The sequence below is a fragment of the Hoplias malabaricus genome, chromosome 3 (assembly GCF_029633855.1).
Source record: "Hoplias malabaricus isolate fHopMal1 chromosome 3, fHopMal1.hap1, whole genome shotgun sequence".
NCBI classification, from domain to species: Eukaryota; Metazoa; Chordata; class Actinopteri; order Characiformes; family Erythrinidae; genus Hoplias; species Hoplias malabaricus.
In genome coordinates, this window is record NC_089802.1 from 29013301 (window position 1) to 29026933 (window position 13633).

The following is a 13633-nucleotide window of genomic DNA, read 5'->3' on the forward strand; positions in this document are numbered from 1 at the left end:
TGTGAAACCTACAAAAACCTTGAAAAACTATAAATCAATAATAGGAATATGTTTTTGCTGATGACTCATATTTTTCTGCCCAGAGACAGCGTGGGTTGACGTTATGTGAGTCAAAACGAAACTGAAAGTAAACAGCGTCTTTCTTGTCCCTTTCTAACGGTATACGGAGCTCACAGACGCATTCAGACATTCAAGACTTACAAAGCTGATTATGTAAGGTGTGTTTCTACCCCGCAAAATGCGGGATTCAGGTCCAAAGGGTTCAGCTATAAATGGACAGTCAAACCTGTTAGTGTAATGTGGATTTATCCAATCAGCACAGCCTGTGAATGGATGATTCAAGATAACATCAGTTCTGTTCTGCCTTTTCAGACAGTCACATTAAAAATTTGTAATGTCAGTTGCACATTTAAAAGTCACCCAACTTAAATTACAAAAATGCCAAATATCACTGAAGGCCAATATAAAATCTCTACACATGAAATAACTGACAGAGTGGAGTGAGCTCAACGTTTGATATCCAGCCCTAATGTTTCATTCGAGGCTTTACTGATGTTTTCACTTCTCACAAGAGGTCCAAAACTCATTTCCATGAGGGCAGTTATTATTTTCTATATCTTATTTGTAGACAAAGGGGAGCCAAGGCCATTGCAATGCAGCCTACATCTTGACTCTCCTCCCTCTGCGGACAAAGCTGTAAAACGTTATGTAAAGTAGATTAAAGCCAAACAAATCCAGCAGTTTCATTACCATTCATTTTATATGCTATTTTTCCCCTAGAACTGGCCATGGGCTATAAACAGACAGTTCACTGTGTATTTTGATAACATAGTTGAGAAAAAAAACTGCCTTAAAAGGGATTTAGATATGAGCACGGATTCAACTTCTGAATAGGCAAAACAAAACTGAAGCCTTTGACATCCACACAAACCATCGCAATAAATCTCATGAGTCGATGCCAGTACAGAGCCATTGAGAGCAAACTTGCCGCAAGACTGTGATTTAGCTTGTAATTCTGAAAGCATTAAGTATTCAAAAAGTGACTGAGTTTTAATGAAACATTTGCTGGCTTTCCAAAGTCAGAAAACACCTGCTCAGGGAACTGTGGCTTCTAAATAAAAGCTACTATCCCCTGTAGGGTGCTGTTGACAGGGCAGTCTAAGGCCTGGTCATTAAGAGGACACATTCCTGTTTGCTTTGAAAAAGAAAGGTAAGACAAAAAGCAACGTTTCTGGAAAAAAAAGCTTCAAGAGACACACAGGAACAGGATGGAGCTATCCCTCAGGTTTGATTTGTTTCACACATAAGGTCTTGAAGTGAAGAGCAAGGATAGAGGGGCCTCAGGAGGAGCTATTAACAAGTGCACACTGGATCCTGCTGTGGCTGCACTATTGTGTTCAGCTCTAGCTCATCACATCCAGTCCTCCACTTTAGTTTCTTATCAACATCTTTAGATGGTTCATCCTTTTCAGATTGCTGCCAACAGACTCAACATTTATCATATCCTTGTTTGTTGCCCTCCCTGACATGGGGCCTGTCTCACACAGTAGGCTTTGTAGTATTTCTGGCTTAGCCAGCTAACTTTAATTTCTGTTCAGTAGGTTAATAGATTGGGATCAGCTCTCAGATCAGTCTTGAAATCCACATATAATGTTACTGTGGAAAGGCTTGAACCCAGGCCCCAATGGCTGCAGGCCTGTGAGGCTCATGTATGTGACTGTGTGAGTGTGTTAAGTGAGTGAGAGGGGTGAAAAGGGGAGGTGTGCTTTTGTGTGTTAACTCCATTGTGTTTTATTGCCAATCTGTTTTGTGACTGGGACACATCTAAATTCCTTTGCTGACATATTCAGGATGTTCTGAAAAGTTACATTGCTCACAAATTTAGCTGCTTCTACTAATTCTACTCCAGGTACTTTAACTTCCACTGCACTCTCAATTTTCATTGTACAGCTTTGAGCTACACTTCCCACCTCTGAATGTGAGTTTGCCACAGATTTCAATTGCCATTTGACCAGCAGGGAGAAACTGCGACTGCAATATGTATTCCATAAATACCTCACTCTCTCTCTTATAAGCAATGACATCCCACCATCTGTTGATGTCTTATTCATGCAAAGCAATGGAAAACGCATCACAAAATTAGGGGCCCTGGAGTTGCATGGCAACTGTGGGACCTTGCTTGGCCCTCTGGCCACTGACAGGTTTGTACTCCATCTCCTGTTCTGTTTTCTTTTCATTCCAGGCAGCTTGGCCACAGAGCACGAATGTAATCTGCACACCTCGCGTCTTTCTGCACACTCGTGAAACACTGTGACTTAACCTAGATCTCCTGGGAAGGTCTGGCATTCTCCAGCAGCCTTGGGCAAACAAGAGAGGGGGTCGAGATCGAGAGAGAGAAAAATGTGACACTCAGCAGGCATCATCCCTGCAATCGGACCACAAAACAGTACCATGGTTAATTTCTTATTGCTTAAAAGTTTGAGTTGGAACTTTTCCTTCCCATTTCTCCTGCCAAATTATGCATGCACATTGATAGAGCTTTTAACTGCACTGGCCCAAAGTTATGGAAATCCATTCCCTTGTATCTCCATATGTGCCCGTCACTATCCACTTTCAAGAGGCATTTAACACATTTATTTTTCAGATTGCTTTGGCAAATCTGTAATGTTCACATTGTATTTTATTTTCCTCTTTGCCTCACTGCTTTATATTTATATTGTATATGTTATATTACAGTCGGGTTATATCCTGACATTTACTTTCTATAACTCATAAGATTTTATGTAGGGTTAACTTCAAGTATCCTGAAAGTCACATACACATCAAATAGTATTATTACTATAATTATTATGAATTTACAAATTTTATATAGATGTGTTATATAACACACATAATAGAGAAATGTATCTAGAGAAATAAGAGTGGAGCAACATTGAGAGTTTGAGAGTCACTTATTTAGCATCGCTTTGCTTGCATTCTCCTCGACATGGAAAATAAACCCAGCTTAATTTTGTTTATTGTCTTCCAAGATTGAAACAAGCAATAATTCACTCACTGTCCCCATTTCTGCAATCTATGCAAAACCTGGCCATTTAGTGTCTAATGTTAATCCTCAAGTGTCAAAACAGCTGCTTGTTTGAAATTTGAGAGAGAAGCATGACAGGTGCAGCCAGGCTGTTGACTGGTAACATTGCTCTGTTGCAGCCTTAGGTCACGGAGATCCATCAATGTAAATAGCAAAAAAATATGTACACTATATCCATAAATAAAGTGAAGTGACATGAATATTTAGGGGGGGGGGGCTGCCATGTTCCCCCTGATAATGTATCAGTAAGTAAGAAATTAGACGTGTCAATACTGAACAAATAGGTATATGTAACAATGCACAGATCATTAAATATAGGAACATCTAGGATGCCTTGCAGAGACCATGAACCAAGTGTATGTGTGAAGCTGCTTCTGCAAAAAGGACAGAGTCCCACCAAGAGTGGCATGCCTCCATTCCATTCCAGCACTGCATACTCATCGCTCGAGGTCGGTGTACAACAATAAAGACATTTGGTTCCTTGCGGAAACCTGAGCTTCTGCCGGGAATGAGAAGCAGCTCCGTATCAGCTGTCTAATTCCCATGCTGCAATTGCAAATGTCAGATTTGCATTCAATGATTCATGAGATACAATATGTGAGATTCCTATTACAGACCTGTGAACTGTTAGATGCAATAAATCTTTGAGCAGCCTTGGCTAACTTTCAAAGGAATCACCTTTATGATATGAGGATGAGATGGGATACCGATGCAAGATCTCAAGATCTTTGTGGGTGTGAGAGGAAATTGACAGCATAAATTTGTACTCTCTTCTCCGGAACTCTGTCGGCAAGACTAAAATACAGATTGGCTCAAGCAACAAAGAAGCTCCAGAGCGTCCAGAAGAGCTAAGTGTTCTGAGATATGGTGTGTCTGAGGGATTAGACCTGTAGGCTTCAGTAGAGTAGACAGTAAGTTAGTCTTCATCATTACCTCCCCTACAGATCTCATTTAGCTGGTGGCCGAGTTAATAATTCACCGCTGCTTCATTTCTCCAAGGCATTTCTCAAGACTATCCGCTTGGCAATGTAGAATGCTATGTACTTCAGCTGTTTCTTTGCACCCCTCATAACTGATCATCTACAATATTGTAATACAAAATTGTGCTCTTTAGCCTCAACATTTTATCCCTTAGCCCAAACATCGTACACATTTTCCACAACAATACATTAGCCTCAAAATAACATCTTAGCCTCTATATTTGCACCCTTAGCATCAACAAAGAACCACTGAGCCTCAACATAGTATGCCTTAGCCCCAGTACTGTTCAACACTGTTCTTTTAACCTCCACACTGTATCCATTAGTCTCAAATTTGTATGCCTCTCCCCTCAACATAATATCCATTCACATTAGCATTTTACCCATTAGCATCAACTATATCTCTTAGTCTCAACATAGTATACCTTAGCCCCAATATTTATTAACTCTTAGCCTCAACACTGTACCCATGTACTTCAATATTGCACCACTTGACCACTTGCCCCAATGTTTTACCCCTTAGCCTCAACATAGTACTTAAGAGTCAATATCATAGCCCTTAGCCACAACCCTTTATCCTTAACTTAGCATCTCTTAGCCTCATTGTAGTATCTCTTAAACTCAGTTATGTGCACCTTGACATCAACACTGTACCACTTAGCCCAGCATTGTACCCTTTTGCCTCAACATAATACACCTTAACCCTAACACTGTACTCCTTAGCGTAAATGTAGTACAGCTTAGCTTCAACACAGTAGCACTTAGCATCATAATCATAAAATTTACTACTTAGTCTACACATTGTATACCTTAGCTTCAAAACTTTACCTTTGTGGCCCCATAGCCCTTAGCATCAACACTGTTCCCTTGAGCCTCAGAATATTATCCCTTAGCACCAATATCGTATTACATAGCCTCAACATTGTACTCATTTGCCTCAACGTTGTACTCCTTAGCCTAAAAATACTACATACACCTTAACTTTATTACCACAGTCCTTATCCTGTACATTGTAGCCCTTAGCCTCATCAGTGATACACATTAGTCAGAAGTCAAGTTGCAATGATGTTAGCTCTCTGACAACCTTTTTCAAAAGAGGTCTGGATATTAAATGTAACAGTGGAAGTTTTCAGATGTTCCTTGCACCTTCTTTGCGACAGGAGTAAGCATGCTTACAACCAACATAGCAACAGTTCCATTTTTTGTTTTGGCTGAAGCATCCCTTTTACCTTTCAGAATATCAGCTTTGAAATACCATCTTCCCCAACTCCCAATCAGAGGCACTCAAGGGCTGCTGCAATAACGCCAACGTGGTTTGTGCATCCTCTCAGCTATATTTCCACAGAGACAGAGCCCAATCCCATTTCCAGACTGAGATGACTCAATCCGAGGTAGCGGCAGGCGTCACACTCTCGAGACGGCCTTCATCAGGTGCAGACGAGAGGCAGACCTCTTTAAACCACTTACTTCTACCTCACTGCATCACAAAAAGGAGAGACAGAAGCAGGAGGGGAGAGAAGTGACTGTGTCCCTAATACCTATTTAATTCTGAGACCCTCGAAAGCTGGGCCTCAACTCCCTGCTCATTACTTGGGGCACTATGACCAAGAGGGAGTAACACTGGTGACACCACAAAGCAGAACCCCATTAAAAACATTGCTATTGCTATATTGCACCTTCTCAAGCCCCACCAACAAATCCATTTACTTCACTAGTTGCAGGTGCCGGGATGTTTAAGGACGGACAGCTTTGCAGAAAACTGCTGTGCACAGCTTTATACTAAGAGAAACAGTGGGAAGAAGTGAGGGAGAAAAAAAATATATACTTCTTTAATGAAGACAAATGCCAAAACAAATTGGGTTTCCAACCTCAGGCTGTGTCTCATCTTTCCCTGTTCACTGCCTTAGACCTTCACGCTGGACGCCAAGGGCAGGAGATCAATCAGAACAATCTTATGTCACAGCCCCCACAAGGTTTGTGCTAACACAGCTTCTCTAATTTGGTCTGATTAGTCTGGCCTGGTCTCTGGACATAGTCAGCCATGTGATTAAAAAGACTGGTGTTTCTAATAAATTAGCCAGGGAGGGTAAATATAAGGGGGGTGTTTCTATTAAAGTGGCCAGTGTGTTGATGTTACAGTGCCTCACACTTGTAGTGTTCATTTTTTATGAGACAACTTCTTCTGGAATACTGCCCTCATTAACACACAGCCCTCAGTTTCCCCTCTCTTTCTCAGAGTAGACGCATCCAAACACACACCCACACACACACCGCTGGCCAATTAGGGAGCATAATGAGAGGAAACATCAAAGAAGCAGGCTGAGACCAGCACACAGAAGTAGTATAACCAGGCCAAATATTGGAGCTGCAGGTGTCCACACAATATCACTGACCAGTGCGCTGAATACTTAATTAGAAACAACAAAACGCCACCATCTTTTCAAAAGGATCCACTACTGAATTTCTCTCTGTCACCTCATCTGTGTGGCCTTCATGCATTTCATCTTCCTTTCCTTCCCATCACCTATATACAGGTCTGTGTAAAATCAGAGACCGCCTTTTCCGTTTTGTCCATTTCATTAGACAACCTTACCATTAGTAAGGTCCATTGTGGTATTTAGGCAACATTCACATTACAAGCCTGATAATCAATTCCGATTTCTTGCTCAGATAGGATTTGGTGAATATATTTATAAATGTAAGTAGCCTGCATCTGTCTATAATTTGAACACAAACTGGAGAAAAAAAAAAACAAAGTGTTAGTTGCTCATGTGCATTACATGTGCATTTGCACACGCATATGGCCCACACTATGTAGTGCGCAATATAGGTCATAAAACAACAGTTTCATCATTAACATAAGTGCATTGTATGGAACACTATAATCTTCCACTCGAACTAGTGCCCTGAAGCAGTTTTTGTTTTATGAGCTGTGAAGTGCACTATGGAGAAAATATTTGGAACGCAGGTCAAGCCAATGTGGTTTTGCTCCACTTCCTGTGCTTAAGGCAACAGCCTTAGGTGCATGTGTACAGGCAAAAACAAGCATTAATTCCAATCTGGCCATTCACATTTGGATTTGACATGTACACATAGCCCTGGAAATATCAGCTGTGTGTCTCATTAAGGCAAAAAATAAAAAATAAAAGTGAGTGGCGGAAACGAGCGCCTTTGTCTCGCCTAATTCCTTAAGAATCCAGAGCTGTGAAGTGAAACTGAAAGAATCCAAAAAAAAAAAAAAACCAGAAACAAAATTGAAATTGCCTTTAAGAAGTAAACATGACGGAGGACTGAGGGGTGTCATCTAACATGGCGGCAAGCGCAAGCTGCACATTCATCCCCGCGTAATTAGATCTGAATTACTGAAAGCCGCTCGAAAAGAAAATTACAGCCAACCCTCAGAAATTAGACCGGATTCGCCTCTCTCCTGAAGAGAAGAAACTTATTAAATCTGTGAGGGGTGCAGCATCCTCTCTCTCTCTCTCTTCTCTCTCTCTCTCTCTCTCTCTCTCTCTCTCTCTCTCTCTCTCGCTCTCTCTCTCTCTCTCACACACACACATTCTTGTGAAAAAGGCAAGCAAAGTGATAGAAGCAAGCCAGCAATAATTTACGTCAAGGTCTGGATCTTTGTACATCTGCAATAAACTGAGAGGCAGAATTATTTGGATAACTAAACCAATGTAATATACTTTTCTTGGACAGTTGGCCTGAGTGATAGAGTGTTAACTGCGCAGGTTCTGAATATATGGTACTCATATATGTGCCTAGGGGTGTGACTCTGGGTAGGCTCTAGACATACCAAAGCCTTGGTTAGAATAAAGATGTTACAGAAAATGAATGAATGAATGTAAATGCATATTTATAACTTAAATATGGGCAACATTTTCATGGGCCTTGACTGTTTGTGTATGAACCTTAGTAAGTAAACTGACCATCATATATCCTTTTATAACAAGACACAAATCTATAATGATAACATTTTGGCATCTCCAATCCCAAGTCATGAAACTCTACAATGTACTAGTGATGTCTGGCCACAAGTTACTTGCAAGAGTCCAGTCGACTAAGTAGTCTTTAAACTGCTTCTCAAACACATTTAATCATGCACTATGCAGCTCAGACTCAATATAACTCACAGCATTTATTCCCTGTAAAGATTTATGACTGAGAAGCATGGTTTCATTTAGAAAAGCAACGGTAGACATAAAGCTTTTGCAATCGGCGAAGCATCTTAATGTCATAACTCAATAGAGGGTGGTGTCTCTAGCAGTAAAGCCAATACATATTTTGGGTGAAGGCTCACAACTTTAAAAATGAAATATGCTACATGGAGCGTGTTCTGCTTATTTACCCACAACAGCTGGCATTAACATCAGGCCAGTAGACATTATGAACTTTTACAGCTGTGCCCAAGACTTGCAAGGCAACTTCAAAATTTTCCAACCACATAACGACATAAGAATGGCTATTCCCAATCAAATTTCAAGATCCTTCAAAACCTTTCTTCAGAGTGATGCAAGTTTCACCAATCATTCATTCATTTGTTCATATTCTGTAACTAGTTCATCATGATCAGTGTTTTGCAGGGTGTATGGCCTACCTGGCACAAGACAGAAACACACCCTGGACACGGTGGGCTCCTGTTTAACTTGCTTATGTGCACTACCCACTATAACCAAGTAGAGGATTGTATTCCCTCTTTACTCCCTGTCTTCCTAAATGTTTCTTCTTCTTGATTTTGGTGCTTCTCCTTTGAGGTCTTAGGTCTTAGATGTCCTTTTAAAAGGGGGTACATTCTCCCACTTTCCCAGACGTTAAAACAGTTCTGGGGTCTTAACAAAACGTCAGTGACATGCTTTGGTTGAACTCCCACAAGGCAATAGTTTCACATTTATGCCCCGCAAGGATTCTCCCTGTCTATAGATCTCTGCTCAGCACTGCCATTTTCAGCACCTGTTTCTTTAAATGAAAATAAGGCTCCATTCACCCCCCACACCACCCCAACACCCACCCTTGAGCATGCAGCAGAGAAGTTCTCATTTTTACCTTTTTAGCTAGGTTCCCATAGTGCTGGCCTCTTTTTTTTTCAATGTTTTCATTTGGCTCTAGTAGTTCTCCACTCCCGATATGTTGTTTTACATGTTTTAACCTTGTCCTTGTGCTCTCACATAATAGTGGAACTAGTGCTGTGCAAAAACATACTGGGATGGCATGATGGTACACTTCCCTTTCCTGGTGTCGGAACAGGAGCCAAATCTGAACAGCTTGTTGAATCCCAGATTTTCTTACTTAGCCAGCCCACACAAAACAGACTTGGAAAAAGTCTTGTTTCACAGGGTGTGGGTTGGTAGTTTCCAGATTCTCAAACAAACCTGCTCAAGCCCTACACAAGTGAGTTTTTATAATAGGTCCCCTTGAAGACTAGCTCCCAAAACTCAAGAGAAGAAACTCTCCAAGAGCCAGAGATAGAAGAACACCAACAATGCTGAAAAGACAAGAACATCTGGGTTGTAATCCAGGCATTGCAGGCACTGGCTCCCATCCTCAGCTCCATAAGATGCCATCTTGAGGACTGAAATCTTCGGCAGGTTTCCATATTTATACAAGCAGAACTGAAGATGCCTTACAGCTGCAATTGGTCATTTCACATATTCTAAATAAGCTTTAGCTTTAGCTGTGCTAGAGAAATGGACTTCTCTCTCCTGCTTTTTACTCTGCTGTAGGTCTCACTGTATCCACCATGCACCCTTTCCCTCACCACCATCCCCCTTCTTGTTGGATCCAATTCAGCTGCACTAGTCACAAGATTTCATTACTAATAAAACGGATAGTACATGGAAATTCTGTGCCACGCAGTGGGCAGCAAGGTCAGCTCTCAGAGATGTGGAGGTTTTCTATACCTCTTTTTTTTATATATCTTCTTGATAATGCATACAGCAGCTTTACATTTCAGTAGCCCAAAATGAGAGTCCACCATTTGGGCCCAAAAAGGAGGGATGAATACATTGCATGTGGTCCACAGAGAGGAAAGCCAAGGAAGCTGATGGAATGTGGGTCAGGCTGAGCAGGCAATAATATGATAGAGTCTGCCTAGGAATGGGTGGGAGAACACACACACAGAAAAACAGTGAGAGAGAAAGAGAGGAATAGAGCGAGTGAGAAAAGAGAGCGCAAGAGAGAGCAAAAGGAAAAAGAATCTGAAGGCTAGAGATGGGAAGCCGTGCAGTAATCCAAGGTCTCTCCTTAATCATAATCATTCAGCTGTCAGAGCGAGTCGGAGCAGAGGCTGAACCTGGACAGCCAGACCCAGGCCCCATCTGCTCCCAATAAACTCCTACAGAAGCCCTAATTTGAATAAATGTCCCTTTTTGTCCCTGTCCTCTGCTAGCATGAACTAGCACTGCCTATTAAAACGTCCCACGCTACGTGTGTGAATAGCGGCATCCACACCACATGTGAATCAAGTACTACATCAGCAACCAGTGCTTCACTCTGGACCCCTAATCAGAGGCATGATGATGTCAAGGGTCCAGACAATATATGTCCAGAATAGCAGTTTTTGTACATGCTACACTGCTATCAACAGCTTGTGAAGACTTTATGGTACATGAGATTTAATGGGGGATGCTTTGAGGCAGGTTTACCTGAGCCTAAATTTACCATGCCCATGACAAGTATGGTTTAGAGGGGGTTCTACACATTCTAAGCAAGTGTTAAGCCATCAGACTGGTCTCTCTGCGGTGCTGGAACTCCATCCAAATCCTCTAGGATGAGTTGGAGTGGGGTTTGGTAATCAGAACTCAAAATCCAACATTCAACGACCTGACCACATTCATGTGTACATGGCTGAAAGCCATCAAATCCTCACAGCAAAGTTTTAACAGCTAATGTAAAGCATCTCCTAGTGTAAAAACTTTCCTCAGTGCTGAATGGCAATAGCCTGCTGAACACTGGATAAAAGCTGGAATTATGGAGCTATTACAAAATGCAGTTAGCCCAATGGCTCGCTTTAACGTTGTGACAGCTTCTGCTAAAAGCAAAATAGGTGAGATGAGGGGTCCATGCGTAAAATTTCCAGGAGGCCCAGAAACCCCACCCTCGCCTCTGTGTAAAGTGCCATGTTTCTTTGTGTGGACCATGTGCACTATCCATTAGCAAAGGCGGCAAGTGTAGGCTGCAACTCGGCAGGGAAAAAACTGCAATCTCACTGTCTTCTCGCCACTGTGAAATAAACGGCTCCGATTTGCCTTCAGACTCGTAAATGCACTTGCCTTCAGACTCGCAAAAGAAAAAGGCTGCCATTGTTCGAAGTTGGCAGAAATCACACTGGATTTCAGAAAAAAAAAACAACAAAAAAAAAAAGAAATAAATAGAATTCTAATTTTTTTAAAGTGTTGACTAAAGCCCCGCACAGAAGAAAACTATTTTCCACACCAGGGTGGAGTAATGTCAAGAATGCTGATAATAATTTTAAAATATCTGATAAACCTTGCTGGATGTATATGAGGTTTGCTGATGACTACCCTGTGTAAAAAAAGGAAAAGCCTTGAGAGCAACCAGGACTCAGAGGGGAGAACCCATCCTCATTTTTTAATGACTGACAGAGTATATTCGGACAGGACTAAAATCCCTGAGGCAATCTAATCATAACCACGCTACCCCACATGCTCAAACACAACAGTCCCTGTCCAAACAGGAAGGAGGAAACTACTACTTCACAAAAGGAAATGAGTGTCTCATCCAGAATCTGTAACCACGCCAATCCCGAGCAAGCCATGTGAGGATTTTCTCAGATTAATTGGCATTTAGGAAATCAATACACTAATGACTTAAAGGCATAACTAATATAAAAGCCATGCTCAATGCTTCCCAGAGCTGTGTCCCATATTTGTGTTGGTTTGAAACAATCCAATTACAGATCTTCGTAATGCTAATCGCCTTCCAGTCAATTTGAAATGCACTAATCAGGAGAGACAGCTAACTAGCCGATTACAACAAAAGTGTTTCACATACAAACAACTGGGAGGACAAATAGCAGCAATCAGGACAAGACATAAATACACCACTAGACTTTATAATTAACGCTAATCCACATCCATCCTCAGCCAACGTTACAGTTTCTTAATGACTGATTTAATGCCATTCATTCAATCCCCATTCATCACTGCCCACTTATGACCACAAGGCCAACTACAAGAAAACTTATGTGACTCACTGGCCACATTATTAGCAACTACTTGTGCATTTACTTTATCCAGTTTCTGATTCCATGACTGCTTTTGACCAGATATATTTTGATAGGATAAACATATTCAGCAATGGTGATACAGACATGGCAGTGTGTGTGTTTGTGTGCTGGTGTTTTTTTATATTTGTGAGGACCAGATATCCACACAAGGGATTTGTGTGATTAGGTTTAGGCACATGGATTTAAGTTGAGCGTAGATATGTTTAGGTCTCTGACAGAACAGTTTGTGTGTGTGTGTTACAATGTATCAAGCACAGTGGTGTTGCAGGGGTTTTACCTATGCACTGCTAGCCCAAAACTATCCAGACAAGAGCAGCTCTGTGGTCAGTTTGTTGATGAAGGAGTAGAGCATTGCTGACATAAACTGTGCTTTAAGCGACCAGCTCCAGCCTCTGACTGTCCATCAACATGTTGGAGTGATTAGATTATATGACTGTACTAAAGCAAATGCGGTATATATTACACACACATACACACACACACACACACACACACACACTTATATATCCCAGGAACGCTAAAATAATAAAGCTAGATAACAGGACACACAAACAGCCCTGTCTCTATAATAATGTTCCCGTTTGGCTGTGAGGGACGAGCGGAGTCATTCCGAACGGCTCTGCGCTTAATGCCTTGTGTTAAAAAAATCCATAATGGAAATATTTAAAGTCAGCATCTGCAGCGGAAGGAGCGCAGTTAGCCGGGACGAGAGAAGCCAGGACTCCTAATACGCTGTGTGGAAACTCATTAGAGGACACTGCAGGCAGTGAGGGACTTCACCACAGAGCTGGATGAGGTGGACAAACTGCCAACTTTACCCGCTGAAAGGGAAAAACAAGAAAAATGGAAGCCCATTAAATCCGGCATTCTGGAACAAACCTACTCCATGAGGGTAGCACTGCAGCGAACAATGACGCTAGCATTTGACACATCGCTAAACTGGATCTTCCTTTTATTTCATCTTGATGAAGTCAGATTAAGAGAGAGAGAGAGAGAGAGAGAGAGAGAGAGAGAGAGAGAGAGAGAGAGAGAGAGAGTGTGTGTGTGTGTGTGTGCGTATGTGTGTTCACCTTCTGCCCTAATATTAGCCAACACGGTCTTCTCTATTAGCTAACAACTGAATTAGCACTGAGCACTCTCTTCCAAGCATGTTGAGCTCCAGTGATATGGTGTGAGAGGCAATTCCTAAACATAGCGTTATCTCTCTCACCGTGAGAGCATCATGCACTTAGAGAAGACCTAACTCACAGGGGGCCACTATTGGCCACCTTATTCTAACACAGCCACAGCTTCAGTGGCCCACCCTCCAAGTCAAGGGGC

At 41.7% G+C, this 13633-nt stretch overlaps 1 protein-coding gene across 3 annotated transcripts in view; it reads right to left on the minus strand.

Annotated features, from left to right (window-relative positions):
• Positions 1 to 13633, minus strand: part of grid1b (glutamate receptor, ionotropic, delta 1b) — a 322140-nt gene that overhangs the window by 134656 nt on the left and 173851 nt on the right. The window lies entirely within an intron of this gene.